General features: G+C 55.9%; 1 protein-coding gene across 2 annotated transcripts in view; it reads right to left on the reverse strand.

Annotated features, from left to right (window-relative positions):
* Positions 1–18,561, reverse strand: part of CTXN1 (cortexin 1) — a 41,210-nt gene extending 22,649 nt beyond the window's left edge. For both annotated transcript variants that reach the window (XM_080382338.1, XM_080382337.1), the window contains exon 1: positions 18,388–18,561. The gene's annotated coding sequence lies outside the window, so the exon portion shown is untranslated. The remainder of the gene's footprint in view (positions 1–18,387) is intronic.
* Positions 18,562–18,942: the final 381 nt, after the last annotated feature.

The raw sequence follows: 18,942 nt of genomic DNA on the forward strand, positions 1-18,942 counted from the left end.
TACACAGAGCCGTTTCCCCACCGCTGGTGTCTGAGAGCAGTCTGCTCTCCAAACCCTTCTCAACCACACCAGGGCACTCAGGAGCATAACACAGATCCTGACAACGCAGCTGACAGTACCGTGGTGGTGGAACTGAAAATGTAGACAGGCACCAAGGAAAAGAAACAACCTTGGTTTTGTTCTAGGGCTGGGTATACAAAGCACCTGCAAAGTCTCCTTGTCCAGAAGACACCTGCCCTGAGGCTCTGCTGGGAGCTTGCAAGGATGGCTGCATCCCTACTGGGACCAGGCAGCTGCACGAACAAGCACAGGGTCAGTCCACAAGGCCATTGTGGGGACATGAGCTGTCACCAAGCCACGACCAGGGCTGCCACCAGGGCCCTCCCTGGCATTCCCAGCTCTCCTCCCCGGTGGTTAGCAGCAGGTGGAGGGGGGGCATGAGCATCCCACGCCCCCCCTCATCTATCGGGTGAGATTCCCCTGTGCACGCTCCATATGCGCAGCAGAGTGGCTTGGAGAAGAGCCAGCGTGCAGAAAATGAGAAGCAGATGTAATCTCAGCAGAACAGGAACCAGGGGACACAATTAGAATGAGTGTCTCAATAATTAAAACACCCTAATGAGCATGCTGGCAGGAAAGGTCTCTGCCGCTACACTGCAGGTGCGGAGCTGATGCAGTGTCCCCTCCTCAGGACCCAGGCTTGGCATCAGGAGAGCCAAAATCCACTTCTGAGCTCCTAGGAGCTCTCTAGAGGGCTGCCCATCTCAGGTTTTCTCCACCAGCCCCAAAACATGGATTTCCAGAGCAGGAGGCAGTCTTTCAGGCTGCAGCCCCAAGCATCCTACAGCGGTGACAGCTTTTAGGAGGAGATGGCTCCATCTCAAGGGAGCACCTGGGACATAGGAGCAAGAGGAATGCGCCATCAAGGCAATACAAGGTGACCAGCTCCCCCACGACGCCTATAATGTTCCCACAGGTGTCCCTCTCCGGGCAGGGGAGGACAAGGGGGAGGCGCAACCAGATCCAGGGAGCTTAGGGGGTGAGTGGATCCAAAGGCAGGAGCAGCCCATGGCTGAGCTTGGCAAGGGAGAAGGAAACCAGCTGGAAGAGGAAGCGAAGGCAAAGCCAGGGCTCTCCAAAAGCCCAGAACCGCACCCATGCTGGTTCCCAATTTTCAGGTCCTTCAGGCAAGAAGTACTTGCCAATTCTCACCATTTCCCCATACCTCTTGTGATGCCACAGGCCCCTGGTGTCACAGGAAGATGTTTTGGGTTTAGTTGGTGGGGATTTTTTAAAAGAAAAGCAGCACCAGCTGTCAGAGTCCAGCTAGAAACATGAAACGCGGTTTCAACAGACCACAGATAAGCACACAATGGATTGCTCCTGTTATATGCTTATTTCCTAGTGAACGCCATGAAGCTGAAGTGCATAACCTGCCCTGAGGCAAATCCTTCTCACAGCAGCTATTTAAGAATTGCTTCATTTTTTGAAAACTTCCTGTGCTGTTGATAACTGAATAATACCCTTAAAACCTGCACCCGTACTTGGCCTGAGCTTATGCAGCTTCGTCTTTCAGCCGCTGGGATCAGGTGCAGCTCTGCTGGGTGGAACGTGGTGGTTCTCCAGCCAGGCACTGGTACCCCATGCTGAAGACACCTCTGATCACCCAAGCTTTCACAACAAAGCCTTTGTTTCCCATCTTCACCCATCAGTCACTTTCATCACTGACTTTTCTCCAATTTACTGACCCCCTTCTGATCAGCCCCGGTGAGTCATGGCAGCGAAGCCATAACTACTGCAACCCTCCAGCCCAGGGTCTGATCTGAGAGTTAATCACGGCCACACGCTGGAGGTGCGATCCCGTTCAGTATTCACCCTGCTTCCCCAAACCTCTTTCATTTTCAACAAAACACGCTGTTGGCCGGGTGCGCCTGCAGAACGAGCGCTCCAGCTCTCTATATCACTGAACTGCCATCTTAATTATATATATACAGCTCCCCCAGTCTTTCCATCCAACAGATATTTTTTCAGAGAGCTCATTTTGGTTTTCTTCCAGGCGTTGATCACGGAGGAGCAGCAGCTCTGCAGAACTCAGCTGAGTCTTCAGTGCTGCTCCTGCTGTGGTCGCTACCTCTCAGACCTGTTTCCCAGCCTGTATCGATACGTTGCACAAATGTCCAGCCCAGAGTGACCTCCCACCCTCTGCTTTTGGTGTCCTTCCAGAGGAGCACCAGCCCAGCCCACTGAAGTCCATTGTTTTGGTTTTTTTCATGTTTAAGAGGGTCTCTGAAGTCCTCCAGCTGCTCCACCTGTGGAAAAGCCTGATGCTCACTGCATTCGACATGGATGCTTATGGCAGGCAGGCGATACCACGTGGGATACCTGCGGTATGACACCGCCACCAACTGGGATAAATCTCACACTTAGCTAAAGCGCAGGCAGAAAGGGTTTGTCTTTGGCAGCCTCCCATTGCATCCTCAAAAACAAACCGCGGAGGTGAGGGCTGAATAGTGGATGGCATAGAGGGTGTGAAAAATCACATGGACAGTCAGACTCCAAGGGATGTTTTTCACAGGGCAGTGCTGGTGCAGATGTGATCTCAAAACCTCAGAAAGGTGGAGGAAAGAACAGAAGCCTCAGCAGATGCCAAGTCCTGCCACTGAGCCAGAATGCTGCTGTACACCAGGGCTAAAGGGCTGGAAAGCAGACCTGCAGCAGGGGAGGGGGAGGTCCTGGTGGGCAGGTTGGCCAGGAGTCAGCTCCGTGCCCTTGAGGAGATGAAGGCCAACTGCTGGATGATGTAGGAGAGGTGTCAGCTGAACCATCAACCAAAACACAGGTGAGGAGAAGAGCTCCACTGGAGAGTGAAATGAGGGAGCAGTGGAAAGGGCAGAGGGTACCAGAGCTAAAGGACTCCTTTCCAAGAACTCAGACAACCCCTTAAAGCTTCCAGAAATGCCATTGCCCTGGGGCAACAGGCAGCAGCACACCTTGCTGTGGTCAGGACCAGTTCTGCCCCTTCCAGCAGTCCCCGTCACTGGCCAGAGTCCAAGAGGGTGGGAATCAAACTGTCCTTCACAAAAGCTGCCTGCACATCTCAGTTGAAGGACAGGCATCATCTCAGATTTCTGATTATCACTTAACAGAAGGAAATGACCCAGTCTGACAGAAACTGGCAGGCTATTATTAACGATTATTTGAATCCTTCAGTAAACTGGAGCCCTGGTCAGCTCAGAGCCTCTTCCAGACCCCTCTTTGGGCTACAGATACCCGTGTCCTCTGCTCTAGACAACTCTCAGTCTGGGAGGAGGTGTAAGGATAGGACACGAGTACCCCCAGGGACAGGGCTGATGCCCTCAGAGACCCCATCAGGCTGATTTCACCGGGAGGTGAACGTTTCCACATGTAGATTCCCGGAATGAAACATTCCCATTGCTCACAGGAACAAACCTGGTCCCCGCTTCAGCATTAAACACTGTAATAACATGTTGTATAATGCAGATCCCCGTCACCCTAACTAGCATTTGAAACTGGATGTTTTGGTTTGGAAAAGAAAACAGCATTTTGCCTCAAAGTTAAGTTTCCCATAGACAATATTGACCAAAACATCAGGATGCTGATGAAAACACTGCCAGGAAATTTCCATCCATAGAGGTCTAAGGAAATGCAATCAGTCTTCCAGCACTAATTCCCTGTGACCGGGAGAAGCCACTCCAGGTCAGCTCTGGGCCCACCAGATGTGGGGAGGACGTGATGCAGGTGGGCACCCTCGAGCGGGTCAGGCTGAGCACCCCGTGGCGGGGGGGAGGGAGGCTTTCCCTCTTCCCTCGGAGCCCACCTGCACCACCCCTGTCTGCACGTACGTGCCTGGAAGAGCTCCAAAAGGGCACCCAGACTTCGCCTGCAGGGACACAGCCTTGCCTTCGCCTTGTGAGCGTGGCCCATCCCCCTCCCGGTGTGAAACACTGCGAGTGAATCACTTGGAGCAGCCAGGTGATGAACCGGCACTGAGCAAGCGCTCGCGATGGGGAGCGCGTGACCCACTGCAAATATTGAATGACGAGTTCATCAGAGCAAGACCTTAGTGCATCCCTCAAGCTCCCTTCAGGAGAGCTGAACCAGCATAATTTCTTAGGGCTCACATACAAGTGCAGACATGGTCCCTTACCCCAAAACCCAACACCCCCCCCAAGAGCACCTGCAGGCTGCAATCACCCCTGATACCCCCCCAGCACTCACTGCGCCCACCACAGATGCACACAGCCTCCATACGCAGTACATCCCCTTCACACACATACACCTATACCCCCCCTTTTCCCACGCACCCCAATGAGTACACACTCCCCGGTGTGCCTACACAGACTTCTGCTCCTTGGAGAACCCAGACCAACGCACCACTGACCTGCACCCAAACGCCTCATCTGATCCAGTAGCCCTGGCTGGTTTTTCCTTTCTAGAGCCATCCATAAGACTGGGCCCTCCAGTCCCTGGCTCTTACATCTAATTCACCCTCCTAATGCCTCTGCACACTGCAGAGCATCCCAGCACATCACGTTGCCTCCTCCAGGGCCTTTCCCAACAAGCTCAGGTCTCAGAGATTAGAAAATGTCTTTTTAGCCTATTTGTCACTCCCAGCTTGAGGACAACGTCTTGGATGTCTGGGACTGCTCTCTCTCTCCAGGACCTTCACCCCCGTGCTGTGCGCTATGCACAGGCCAAGGCCATATGCAGCGAGAGAGCTTGTAAGTGCAGGTGCAACAGGGGCTGGTGTCCAGGGGACTTTCTGTGGGGAAATGAGAAAGGAAGATGGGGAACAAAGCTAGACATTCCCCACAGGCAGCTGGTGCTGCTTCACTGGTTTTAATTTGCATTTTTCCTCATGTTTTTAATAGCCATTAAAAGAAGATGGGGTATGTGCCTTCCATCCACACAAACACAGGGATAAGTTTGCAAAATAACTGCCTAGAAAGAAAGTATTAGTGTTTGTGCTCCGTGCAAACAATACACAGAACTAATTCTTCTAAGATGGTAAGTAACTATTATTTTTAATTAGCAATTAAATGACTTGGTAATTTCTTGCATTTAAATAGTAATATAGGTACAAACAATGCTAAGCAAATAATGTCTTTAGCATTTAATTAACAGGCTCTTCTATGAATTATTTAGCAAGTGGGCAAATGCACTACTCCAAAGAAATCCATTGCTGCAATTAAGTGATTTTTAATTATTTCTTTGTCTGGGTTGCTGTCCTGCCTGCCACCATTCATGTGCAGGAACATGCGTGGCGGTGCCTGGGTGTTCTGTGGCTGATGGAGCTGAATCCCCCCCAGAAGAACAACCCAGGCTGGCTGCAAATGCGCCAGAGTTCATCACCCACCCCAGCCCGCCCCACTCCCCTGCCACCCTGCAGCACCGCAGGTCTGACAGCACCACATGTGCAGCTGGCACTACCAAAACCACAACAAGCTCCCCTAGAGCTATCTTCAGGAAGGTGTTAAATAAGGGAAGTCCTGGACTCATGAAAGCATGGGGATCTCCAGAAACCACCTGCGCCCAGCACTGAAATAAGTCCAAGGATACTCAGAACAGTCACTCACTTTGTTAAAATGCAGCTGAAGGGGTTCTCCCAGAACTCCCTGGTCACCAATCTGCATCTCACTCATATCTAACCTAAATCTCGTTAGCTCTAAACTAAACTGATCGCTTTTCATCTTGTGCCAGCAGACGCAAAGAACAATTGATTACTTTATAACAGCTTTATGTGTTGGGAAGTTTACTCCCTTTCTTTGCTAATAAAATTCAACTTGCTCTGTCAACCCTCTTGGTCCTTCTTAACTCCCTCAAGTCCTGCTGCTTTCTCTGGCAGGGTTGGAGCAATGTTGGGAACACACAGGGCTCTGTAGAAAGACAGCAGAGAACCAAGCCACCCAAGAAAAACTGCCAAGGCTTCCTGCTCTCACCCTTCGACACTGCTTCCCAGTTTCAGAGCATATTTCTGAGATCTGGTGGAACGTGGGATGACCCGAGAAGAAGATAACAACTGCAAGAGGAGCATCCCATTCATGCCATGCCATGCCATGCCATGCCATCCCGCACTGAGCCTGCTTGGTGGAAGGAGGGCTGACTCTGCTTTGCTTTGCCTGGGACACCAGCAGGCAGGGCTGGATTGCACCACACTGTGCAGGAGAGACAATTCCTTCTGAGGTCAGGCAGAGGGGAAGAGCTGGAGCCTGGCACTGTCTGCTCGTGGGATGAAATCGAATCGTTTCTTGACAAGCCTCCTGCTCAGACAGTAACATCACCACCAAACCCCAGTGTTTGCCAGGCAGCGTGCTCAACTGCAGCTCCCGTTTCAGAGGAAAATAGAAAACATCAACAGAGGCAACCTTAAATTAATGCCTTGCCCCGCTCGGGTGGTACCCCTCAGCCCTGCACATCAGCACATGTTTCCAAATCAGCAAACATCTCCTTGAGGACTTGAATTATTCAAGCCATTTTGGCAAGACAGCTTAAGCTTTGCCCAAAGCTGCTCCATTTATCAGCTCCAGCAACGGCAGCATGTGAAACCAACCCCTTTTGCTGCTCTGGGCTCCCTGTCTGCCAGCCGGCGAAAGCGTGCAGAGGGAGGAACGAGGAGGAACTGCGCAGCGTGCTCTTCTTAGCCAGGACTGTGCCTTCTCGCACCTTAGCTCAGCCCGAAGTAACACCAAAGACAAGGGCTGCGACACAGCAAGCGCCTGGGGAGTTTTAGTAATTCTTTTGCTCAGTGACAAGTAACCTGGGACTGGAAGGGACCCAGGACCCAGCCCTGGTGCAATCCAAGGTTGTACACATCGTTCCAGAAATGGATCCTGTTTTGCCAAACAGCTCAGCCTCTCCTCACCAAGGCTGTTCCCAAAGCCGATGTTTGGGGGGGGGGGGGGGCAGGGGGTTGTTGCAGCTAGAAGGTGTTCACAGCAAAGCTGCAATGCTGGCTCTTACGCCAGCACCAGCTTTCACCTGTGGTTGCCAGTTATACCCCCACCCATTGGAGACAGTGGTCGGACCACCCCTTCTTTGTCCTCAATTCACTCAGCAAAATTGCTTCTGTCCTGGGACTGGCTTTCTTCAGTCCAAGTCTGCCAGACCACTCTGTCTCCAAATTCCGCTGTCCCATATTACTCTGCTTTTTGTTACAACATCCACAGCTCCACAGAGCTCCTGGGTCCACCAGCCAAGCCTCCAGAAGCCAGGCCAGGATCCCAGCCCAAGCTGCTGCCCACACGCTGAGAGCAGGCACCAGGCGGAGGAAGGAACGTGCCCTGGTGAGGGCTCTTCCACATCTATCCTTGCGTTAAGGACCACAGCAGCTCAGCTGCCCCATGTCATCGCTGAGAAGTCCACATCATCCACCCAAGCCATGGTATGGCCACTATTGGCATCTGCACAGGATCTGAAACATCTCCTGGGGCTCCTGGGAGCTAACAGGCAGGCACCTGAGGCCATTCCCCATCCTGCCACGCTGGGCTTCAGTCAGCCCACCGCTGTGGGCTGTGGTGGGCTACAAACATCCACAGCTCAGGACATGCCTGGCCGCAGCCCACCCTACTGCTGACACCTTCAGGTGGCCAAGCCCCCCCCAGCTCGGGGAGCTCACCGCCATGCGCGGGGAGGCACCTGTAGCTCAGCCCCTGGATCCTGGGCTGCCCGGGGAAGGGGAAGAGCCAGGAGGTAAAGGGAGGCGACTGCTGGGCAGAGGGGAACGCTCGTGAAACCACACGCGGGCACCGTGCCCCATCGGACTGGAAAGGGTTCAACCAAGGGTTGAACCAAGGACTCCTGTTAAATCCACCGAGCTTCTGCTCTCCAAATGAGAAGTCCAGCCCTGCTGCTGGCTCACAGACCTGTTCAGACCTCTCCCCTGGAGACAACTATCCCATCTATTCCAACAGGGACAGGAATGGCTTCAGCCCGGCTCCAAGTGGCTCCTGCCCAACTCAGAAGGCAGCAAGAAGAGAACAGCAGCCAGAAAAGAGCAGGGCTGGAGGGGACACAGCAGACAAACGGCACAGCCAGAGCCCTGCAAAGAGGCAAGTTGATGAAACAGCATCTACAGAGCTTCCTCTGCCGTGGGACTGACAAATGCTCTCCAACCCAGCACCCACACACAATAATAAATCCAAAGGGAAAATGAAGTTTTCAAATGCCAACATGGGCTAAACGCTCTCGTCTAGGAACATCACAGGAAAAAAAGAGTAAACACCCTGCCTCTGGCAGCTGAATCCTCTGGAATTTATCCCCTCCACCTGTACAGCTCAAAGGGAAGCAGGAGAAGGAAGGGAGAGAAGTGAAGGCAAAACCTTGCTGGAATTGGTCTCCCCCTTCCATGAAGCACCGCAGCTGTTTGCAGGCTGCAAGGCTGGTGGTGGGGGCTGCCCAGCCATGCTGCAGCCCCCGGCAGAGTTTTAACGGGGAGAACAGCCCTCCAAATTTTTGCAGGCAGGTGCTTGACATTGCAGGACCAAGCAGAAGACCCGAAGAGCTGAGGCAACCAACAACAGCAATCCCAGAAGAGAGCTCCTCCGCAGCAGTGGCAAAACACCTCCTGTCAGCTGAGATGTGCTGATAAAAATGCAGATCGATTCCAGGGCCAAGTCTCCAGCTTGTGTAAAATCGATGCTGTTCCCGTGACTGGAGCAGATTGCTACTGACTCCAAGTACTGTTATCTACCATCGGCGGCAAGAGACACAAGGCTGCAGGAAGCCAGGGTATCCCATTCCTGCTTCCCGCAGGGAAGGTGCTAATCGAATCTTACTTCTGTCACAGCTCCCAGCATCTGGAGCACTCCCCCAGCCCCAGCGACACTTCAACAAGCAGCAAACTGGCCATGCAGGCAAAGGAACTGGGAGCTACCGTGTGGATCAAGGTGAGGCTGCGAAGCCTCTGGAGTCTAACCAGACCCAGAGTCTGCTCCAGGGATGTGTTGTGGGGTGGTCACAGCTGGCGTATAGCACGAGAAACCAGCTGCCAGATGTACAGCACTAGGGCAACCATGAACCCACTGCAGATGCAGCACTGCCCTGGATCACAGCAAGGGCTCAAGCAGATCCCTCTGACCCAACATCATCATCACTTTAGTCCAGGCTGTAGCCAAAGCCACTCACGGCTTCTCCAGTGAATGAGACCATGGCCAAGGAATCCGTGCTGGACTGGTGGTATGAGTGGCCCAAACGGGATGGCCAGGCTTAACGCTCCTGCCTGGCCTGATGGCTTTTTAGTGGTCATGGTGGCAAAGGACCTTGCTTTTGTAAAGCCTTGGCTGGAGCCAGCTCAGATACCCGCCCAGCACAGGGCAAGGCTCTCCGATCCCTCCTCCGAACTTACTCAGCAGTGCAAAAGATAGCCCTGACGTCTGATGCTGCCTGCTATATTCATCTGCTGTTGGCAGATATTTTGGTGCTAATGAGCCCTGGGGATCTTCTAGAGGCTCCAAAAGATCACCTTCAGAGCAGGAAGGGTTTTCTGGCTTCTGTAGATTCAGCTGTCCTGTTACTCTTGCCAGAGGCAGCCTTACAACACGGTCACTTCCCCCTGCCCTCCACCTGGTAGGAGTGCTGTCAAGACATTTTAATCTGCAGGTACGTGTTGGTTGGTGCAGAAGGTCCTGCAGAATTCCTGAGCCCACCGCTCACAGAACTGGTGTTAGCCCCCCCCAGAGCCCTCCTGCCTCCCTCAAGGTCAGTGCTGCTGAGAGCTCAGCCAAGCCAGCTCATGCTGAAGTCAAGTGGGCACAGGGGCTCTTCCCCTGCAAACCCAGGGTGTCAGAATGGACCCGGCCCTTCCCGGGTTGATTCCCAGAAATATCAGCACCAGGAAAGTCCCACCCAGCTGCCAGAGACAATAGTTCCGCATCCCATCACCACTCTCACAGCTAGACCATGCAGCTCTGTACTCAGCATATGAAATCAGGGGGAAACAAGCCACACTGCCCCCCTCTCGGGGGGATGGACGTTGGTTTGGGGACCACAGCAGCAGTATTGCCCCTGCAGCTCAGCACCAGGACTGCTGAAGCCCTCTCTCACCCGGGTCACCAGCCAGGGACCCCCACATCACTTGCACATGCAGACCCCCAGCAGACAGAGGGTGTCCACATCAGGAGCCCAGGCTCACCAGGATCGCATCGGGCACTCTGCCATGAAGCCAACAGGCATTGCAGAGCAGCCAAAGGCACTTAGCTCCTGCCTGATGCTTCCTTCTAGGTGGGCTTCATCACCTGGAGCCCTTTCCCGAAGTCCAGCACTCACTGCTGGAGAGCTGCGCTGCAGGTCATGCTGCTTTTTATCCCAAGCCCTGACACTGCTGCTATTTCCCACTGGGGAAGGGAAATTCAGGATTGGTCCCATATTCCTTAAGGGTCAGACCTGTATCTCTGAGCCTGGGAAGCAGAGCACGAGGTGCAGTGAGAGAGAAGGAGCATCCCAAGAACTAGAGCCTCAGGCAACAAAGAGACCCCAAATCCTTGTTTCTCCCTTCCCACACGCACTGTGCCAGCCCTACGCTGTGTGTGCAGAGCAGGAACAGGCAGGGGCAGACAGGGGAGATGGGACCACCTGTCTGCAACGCCAAACCATCAGCCCTGTTGAAGCAGGACCACGCTCAGTGGAGACCTGTGTCTCATCCACCCACCCACTCAGGGCTGCAGCTCATCCAGTTGTCCCCAAGCCGGGCTCCGGCACAGCGCCAGATAGCTAAGCTCCCCGGCAGCGCCGGTCCTGCACTCCCCTTGCTAATAGCACCAAGGCCCCTTGTGCCAGGACACTTTGTGCCATCGCAATGCCAAGCACTTGTCAATGCTTCTTGATTTGCTTGCCTGCCCTGTAAGAGCTGAGAAATGCATCCCTCTGCTCATTCCTGGAAGCATGTTGGCACGCCATGAAGGGTGGCTGACCCGAGTCCTCTGGCGAGACTTCTCTTACTGGAAAAGAGAATCACAACCCAGAGACACATGGTCCCTACCCCAAACCCTGGCTCGTCACCTCCTGGCAGGGCCAAGAGCTCCTTGGCTGATGGGGATGAGGTTCTCTCTGCTGTGACCAGCTGAGCTCTGCTCTCTGGGGGGTGTTACTGATCTGCCTGTCCCACACTGTCCCACACAGCTCCGGAGTCTCCATCATCATTTATGGCAACCCCATCAAGCAAAGATGAGCTAGTAGGTAGGTCTGCTGGCGTAACTGTACCCATGGCAGCAGCTCTCAGTCATCACCCACCTCCCCAGTGGGTTTGTTGGAGCTTTGGTTGCACCTCATGTGCTCCTGACCTGGAACAAAAAGGATCTCACAGCTGGGCAATGAGAACGGCTCCCCACCCCGTGGCTCTCTGCAGCGGACAGCAGGCTGTCAGAGAGCATCCTTTGCAGCAGCCCTTGCTCCCCACAGGAGACAGAGCATCACTGACCACTTCTCCCTCTCCCAGGAAGGTGTCCAGCCCTGGAGCACATCCCAATCTTTGCTGGAGAAGTGCTCCAAGCTGCCAATGCACAGTGTACAAACCAGGGAGAAGGGAACACCTAGCTTATCGCTGGCTAAAGGCAGGCACAGCCAGAGGGGTTTGGGTCTGCCCAAGCAGGGGTTAAGCGTTGCACCACTCTTTCGGAGCAGTCCCGGGGCAGATGGCAACGTGACCCCCAACCAAAACCAGCTCTGTGCCCAGTCACCTCTCCGAGTCAATCTTTCACCAGGCTGCAGAACCTGACGTGGTCTCTGCACGCTGGGGCAGGGATCAAGGAGCATTGTATTGCATTTGGCTGTGAACCTCGTCATGTCCCAACACCTCCCTCCCTCCAGCGCTGCAGGCGAGTCCTTGCCTCTCCCACAGGAGCAAGGTCCAGCTCACAGAGTGGCAGCAGCCACGGGGCTTTCAGTGTGGTGAAGCAGGAGGTAACGCAGGACAGCCCGAGCAGCCTCCCTCCTCCCTGCTTCACCCTCGTGGTCACATTATTCCTCTGATATTTGTCTGTAAGTGGATCACCCTCGCTCTGACCCACTGTACAGCCTCAGCAAGGTGGACCCTGCTCCTCCCCCATCACCTCGGTGACACGGTGCCCAGATTCACACAGAGCATCCCCATGGCTCTCTGTCAATGGGCAAGGCTTGGCCAGCTGGTGGGGACGGAGGGCTGGGGCAAGTGGTCCATGTCCATCCAGTGGATCAGCATCACTGGATCCTATAGAGGGGGGAACCAGACGGCTGCTCCAGGGGGAGGCCAGGGATGCAGGAGAGAAAGGAGAGCCAGAGAATACTGTGAAACACAAGACCTTGAAACAAGCAAGGAAAAGTTGGCCTGCATCATCCAGCCTTCCAGGCCTTAATCCCTTCGTTAGCACACATGCCTGACACAATTAAAGACAAACTCGCAAATCTGCAATGCAGCCCATCTGCACCAGCAGAGGGTCCTGTGAATTCATCTCTGCACTCACTGGTACGTCCCAAGCCCAGGAGCATTTCTGATGTGGTGCAGCTCTATGGGGCTGCCCCCCAGGTCCAGCTGTCCTCCACGCTCAGGGACTGGGCTCTGCGGAGGGGCCCCAAGCATTGGGGAGGGATGGGGACAGGCTGGCCGAGGCAGGGGAGGTCTCTGGGGAGAGCTGGGGCTGGTTGCGCACAACCAAGAGGAGCAAAGGCACAGGCAATGGCTGGAGAAGGTGCAACCAACGCCAGGAGAGATGGTGTGGTGGTGGGAAGGGGCCAGGACAAATGAGCAAGGCAATAAGGACGGGACAGACAGGAGAGCGAATGCTGGGGCTGGTGGGGGTCGCAGACAAAGGTTTGCTTGTCACTTGGTCCCTGCACTCCTGCCACGGTGGACTGGAGGTCTCCCCATTCTTCTAGATCACTAGCTCCCTAAGGTGGGCTGCCACCTCTGTGCCTGCACCCCACGCTGTCCCCAGCGGGACCCTATGCTGCGGCCAAGTCTCTAAAGGCCATGGCAACACAAACAATAGGAAGTGACGTACCACAGCGGGACACAGGGGCTGTCTGGGGCAGCCCCGTCTGGTCTTAAGAACCTGCAAACCCTGCGAGATCCAGAACAGCTTGCTGGCAGGTTTATCTCAGCTCGAAGTGAGGACCCTCACGTCTTGCCTCAGTATCTTCCTACAGTCCCTGCCAGGAGGTGGGTCTACAGGCCCCCTCCCCAAGCACCACGAGTTCAGCAAGCACACCTCATAGTACTTTAAGCAATAGCACCAACAGCTCCATCACCCCCACACTTTGTAGAAAACACCAAGAGCCTTTGGCCCTGGCTGACCCACACAAGCTCCACATCCCTCCCAGGTGGCCACCAGCTCGGTGAGCAGAGCTGCCTCAGACCATGGATGTCCGCAGGAGCACGGAGCGCTGCTCGGCACTGCCGGCCCCAGGCGTGCTGAGATGGTGGCTCTGCAGCACAGGTGGCTCTGTGCCCACCCCATCGCACACGCAGGCAGGAGCATGAACGGGAACCAGACCTGTGAGGTACAAACCAGGCTGCAGGAAAGGGAAAAAGGCAGTGAGACGGCACAATCTCTCCTCCAAGGCAGAGCACTGTGGGCTTCACAGTGATTTTTCACCTTAATGCCACAAGCGTTGCCAGAGCTGGCACTGCACCAAGATCTCCCACCCCACAAGCAGAGCCTGCAGCCACAGCCCCCCGAGCTGGGCCACCCTCGACAACCCGCTGAAAATTTGGACGATGACGAAGGATGGCAAAGCCACTCCTGCATACGCTGCAGGGACAACGCGCGACCCCATACACGCTGCCACAGATACCTATGAAGACATATGTATGTATGTATGTCTGCCCACGTGCCTGGTGTGCCTCTGCTTGGAGGTGCACTGGAGAGCAACGAATGGCTCCGCTTTTCCCCGAAGGCTGTTTATCCATTTATTGCTGCTTTTCTTGGCCTATCGCTTTCTGGTTTATTATCACCTTGGATTTATTTCTTTATTTTATTTAATGCATTGAAGAATTTACATGCTCAGAGCATGGGCACTTAGACATGCTTTCAGAGCCACCTTACCAGGTGACTGCGCGGGCTCCGCGACAGCTCTGGTTTGCTTGTGCTGCTGGGGTAGGAGAGCCACACGATAAGGGCAGGTGGCAGTGCCACAAGATGCAGCACTGTCCAGCTGCACATCCCTATGAACAGGGATGGAGGCAGTCAGCATGGAGGTGAAGACTGTGAGCAACATAACTTATGGTTGAGAAACACCTCTGGTCTCCTTTCTTGGAGAAATAGCCTGTTTGCAGGGGACCCAGAAACTTGGAGATGAAATAGAGGCACTTCGTCTGAATTAACAAACCGAAGCTGCTGTCACTGCAGATCTTGGGAGAGAAAAATATTAATAATAAGAAAAATAATAATCAAGTGATCGGGTCCCACGGGATCTACAGAAGCTGCTCGAGATCTGTTACAGCACTGAACCCTGTGTCTTCATGGATCCCCAGAGAGACGTGCTCATTTCTGTGGCTTCACTCCCTGCACCCACAAGTGGGGTACCTGGTCCAGCTGGCCAAGGGCTACCGCTGCCAGGTGTCAGCTAAGACACATGAAGTGCCTGCGGGGAGGATGCCATGGTGAGATCCAGGCGCTATGCTAAAGCTACCCCAGCAGCCACTCTCCAGGTCAGGAGTTAAGAACTTGTCCTCGGAAGGGGCTGCTGACCACCATACCCTGTAACCCCCCCAGGAACTCCCCACTCCAGCCTAAACCCAGCTTGTTCCTCCCCAAGCAGCGCTCAGACTGGAGGCTGCTCCACAATCTCAGAGCCTGCAGATGAGATCAGCAACAGCCCACGCCCAGGATGAGCGTGACAGGAGTGCTGGCATCTCCAGCATCTCCATGCCAGAGGCCAGGTGGGGAGATCCAGGTCCTGTTGCTTGTGCCCTTCTCCCTGCAAAACCAGCACTTAAGGGCAGGCACCCATGGCAGACCCTAGCACAGGGAGCATGTGGGCAGCATCTCCCAGCCTCCTGCAGGCAGGACAGACTCTCACCACCACAGACCACTGCCCTCTTCCTCCAAAGCCACCAAGCCACAGCACCAACCCTGAGCTGTGCTGTGGAGAGGAACAACCGCCAGGAATACCTTCCCATGGCCAGCATCGTCCTTCTACCCCTCAGCCACTGCCCCAGTACCCACTGGCTGGTGATGCTGTGGGAGAGCATCGATTGCAGATGGGGCTGAGCAGGCAGCAATGAGGCAAGCTGAGATCTGGGGACACCATCCCCTCCCCTGGACACCTTGGAGCTGCTGGACACAGTGCAGAGTGCTGTGGAGCCAAGGGCAGGCGAGAGCCCCAGTTACACCCACAGGAACAACAGCAGATTCATGGGGCAGGGGCACGTTTGGGGTTTATTTGGGGAAGCACCAAGAACTGGCCTGATGTCAACAACCAGGGACAACTCGGAGCAGGCAAAAGACGTGCCTGAAGCTGGGCTAAGCTCTTGGCTCGGAGCCGGTTAAATGGCAGTCAGCTACGCAGGGAAGAGGTGCCATGCAGCAGCTCCAGGAGCCACAGCACAGCCTGGAAGGGGCCAGCTGACAGGCCAGAACAGGCAGTTTATTTCCCCAGCACATGCAGAGCCCGAGCCCTGCCCAAGGAGTTGCTCTGCTTGTCTCAACAGTGCAATCGAAAGGACCTCAGGACCACGCTGGGCAGCAGGTCAGGGACTGGCTCCTGGCTCCAAAAGGGTCCACAGGCTCAAGAGCCACAAGCAGAACACTGCTGAGGGCAGAGCCAGGACCGAGGACTTCAGGGATGACGATCCCTGCGGGCTTGGTCATTTCAGACCCACATTAGAGGTCATTCCTCGGGTCACGGCAGCTCTGCCCCGGCAGGCAGCAGCTCCTGCCACAGACCTCGCTCCTGCCATGCCTCCAGCAGCCTCCCCCGGCTCTGCTCTAGGTCCTTGTGCTTCATCTCCTGGCCTCATGCCCCAGAGCTGCCAGCCCCCTGCCACCCTCCACCCATCTGGCAGCCCTCTCCATTTATCTTTATGCCTTTAATCCTTCAGTTAAATGGTGCAGCTCTGCACTCCAAGCTGGAAAGAAACAGCCTAATGGCCATTAAGCTCCCCTTCAGAATATTAGATTCAGATCCATCAATTTTACTTTGTAGAGAATATTTGCAGTAAAATCAGAGCAGCTCCCAGGCGCCTGACAGCCCAACAGTGTTTTCTTCCCAGGAGCAGCTGTTCAGAAAACACATCGGCTCAGGATTTACTGACAGTTGGCGATGGGAGATAGTTCAGAGCCACAAGGCAGAGAATGCCACCCCCTTCTGCCACCCATGTCAGCTTCTGTGAAGAAACCACGGAGCCGATAAACCAGCTCTGCTGCTGCAACCCTCCGGCTTTCCAGTGCCCACCCACAGCCTCCAGCACTGTGGTCACCGAGCAGGCGCTGGTCACTGGTGTGCAGCCCACTCCATCCCCACTGAGGGCTGGGAATGCTGCCCCAGCAACGCTGCAGGCAGCGCAGCAGAGCTGGCCAACTGCTAAGGGAAACAGAGCAGATTTCTCCAGCAGAAGCAGGACTTGCCTATGTTGCCCAGCCGGTGCCACCTGCAACAGGTGGACGGCATGTTGGTGAGAGCCACCGGCCGCTCCCAGCCTGGGGAGCGGGTTGGCAAGCAGGCAGCGTGGCTGTGCATCCCTGCAGCAGCACCAAATCCTCCCCGAGGGGACCTGCAGGTTGGGCATTTCACCCCTGCAAGGTGCTTACGGCTTGCAGAGGTGATGCCAGGTGTCTCCCCGATGGAAGCAGAGGCATGAGGAGCAGCGCTGAGCACAGGACCCACACAGCTCCCCAAGGCACAGCCTCACCCAAAGATCTGCACTTTTACTGCCTGCAAGGAGCAGCCTGGGGCTGCGCTGCCGAAGACAAGACCAGAGGTACAACAAGACAGAACCTGTTCCCACCCAGCCCACCTGCCAGGACAACCCTCCCCACCTCCCATCCCATGCACCAGCCCTACCAAGGCTCCGCCAGGACATCCTCCCCAGAGCAAACCTAGAGGATGCCCACCACCTCCTGGCTGCAAACCCAAAGACTGGCACACTCCTAATGATATTAAAAAATCCTAATGGTATTAAAAGCGAAGAACACCACCAGATTGGTGGTGGGTTTTTTTTATTATCTTGCAGGGGCCTTGCCCGCTTAGCTGCAAACTGGGTGTTACTGGGACAACAAGTTCCCACTGGGTGCAGTGGGTCTGTTCAGTGCTGGATGTGCACCCCACGGTGACAGGCACTGGAGTGGACAGGCGGGAGGCCTGGGGTGGCTGGTTACAGCATCACAGCCCGAGCCCGGGGTGACGAGGCACTTGCAGAGGGAGACTCGTCAAGTAGACAGAACCGGAGTCACGCTTCCCCCATACTGCAAACAGGTCTGCCCTGCCAGCCTCGGGATTTTGCCTCCTTTCAGGCAGATTTATGGCAAATAATAATAGCTGGGAGGAAGCAGAAGACCTCTGGGAATGGCAGGAAGGTAAGGATGGGAGTCAAGCACAGCAGAGCCCCTAACCACTGTCAAATCCGCACCTGCCGCCCCTAACGGCTTTCATCCTCATGTTTAGTGTGAGGCTCTGCACCAAAAAGCATCTCCAGCAAGCCCAGTCTTCCCAAGGCTCAGGAGAGGCAAATTCCCTCCGCCATGGGCAGGGCTCACTGAAGCTACCGGCATCCCATGGGGAGCTCCCACAGCTCCAACTCTTCCCAAGGGGGCCAAGATATAAATTACCCCCGCTCCCTCGGGGGGCTGCTTGGGCTGGCTCCTCCGTCCCAGGGCGCTGGGCAATGCTCCTCCGCTTCCGCACAGCCCCCCGGCTCCAGCAGGGAGAAAACAGCTGGATTTCATTTGAAAGTTTCTGCGAGCCAAGCGGCTCTCCCGACCGGAGGGTGGGCACCCTCCCAGCCCCCCAGCCCGGGGGTCTCACAGCCACCACTTCCTGCCAACAGAACACCAAAATCAGCAGTTTTGCAGCAGCTGCAGAAATTCCCCGTTTTCCACTTCTTCCCCAGAACGCCCACCCCGATTGCTTCATCTAGTAGCGATATTTCTTCCAAAATCTTTTTATTATCCCCCCACCCCAAGCTGTCACAGGCCCCCCGGCAGCACCCCCAACCCCGAGACACCCCACCTCCCCGCAGGGTGGGTGCCGAAGCCCCCGGGAGACCTAGCCGAGGCAGCTCGTGGCGAGGGGGGGTGGGGGGGCAGCCGGCACCGGGAGCGCCCCCCCCGCCGCCCCTGCGGAGCCTCTGGCGGGCGGCGCCCGGCGCAGCCCCGGGGCTCAGCCGCCGCCCCGGTAATACCGCGATTAAACTTTCCCGAGGCCCCCCGGCCCCAAGCCCGGTTGCCCCCGGCTCACCTGTACTCCGGGCGGCGGGGGGGGGCCTCAGCCGCCCCGCGGCTCCCGGAGCCCATCCGGACCGACCCCGGTCCCGGCCGATCAACGGTGCATCCTTCCCCGCCCGGGGGAGCGAAACAGAACCGCCACCGGCGCTTGCGGGGCCGGGGTTTGAATTCGTCCAACCCGCCCTGATTGGGCTGCGGAGGGGGGGGGGGGGGGGCGGGGTGGGGCCCGGGACTCGGAGGGGGGAGGGCGGAGTGTGGATGCGGGGGGTGGAGGGATGCGGGAGGTGTGGTAGCGGGGGGATGCAGCGGCTGTGAGGAGGCAGGAGGGTGTGGGGGCCGTGCGGGGATGCGGGGGAGGTGGGAGCAGGGGGATGCGGGGGGGAGTGGGTAGCAGCGGGATGGCAGCGGGATGGGATAACGTGGGGATGCAGGAAGGTGTGGGGGAGGTAGTGCCGGGGGGATGTGGTACTCTGGGGATGCAGGGGGTGCGGAGGGGTGTGGTACCCTGGGGATGCAGGGGGTGTTGGGGGGTGCAGGGAGATGGGAAGCAGGGGGTGCGGGGGTGCAA

Source organism: Falco punctatus, assembly GCF_963210335.1.
Source record: "Falco punctatus genome assembly, chromosome: 4".
Lineage (NCBI taxonomy): Eukaryota > Metazoa > Chordata > Aves > Falconiformes > Falconidae > Falco > Falco punctatus.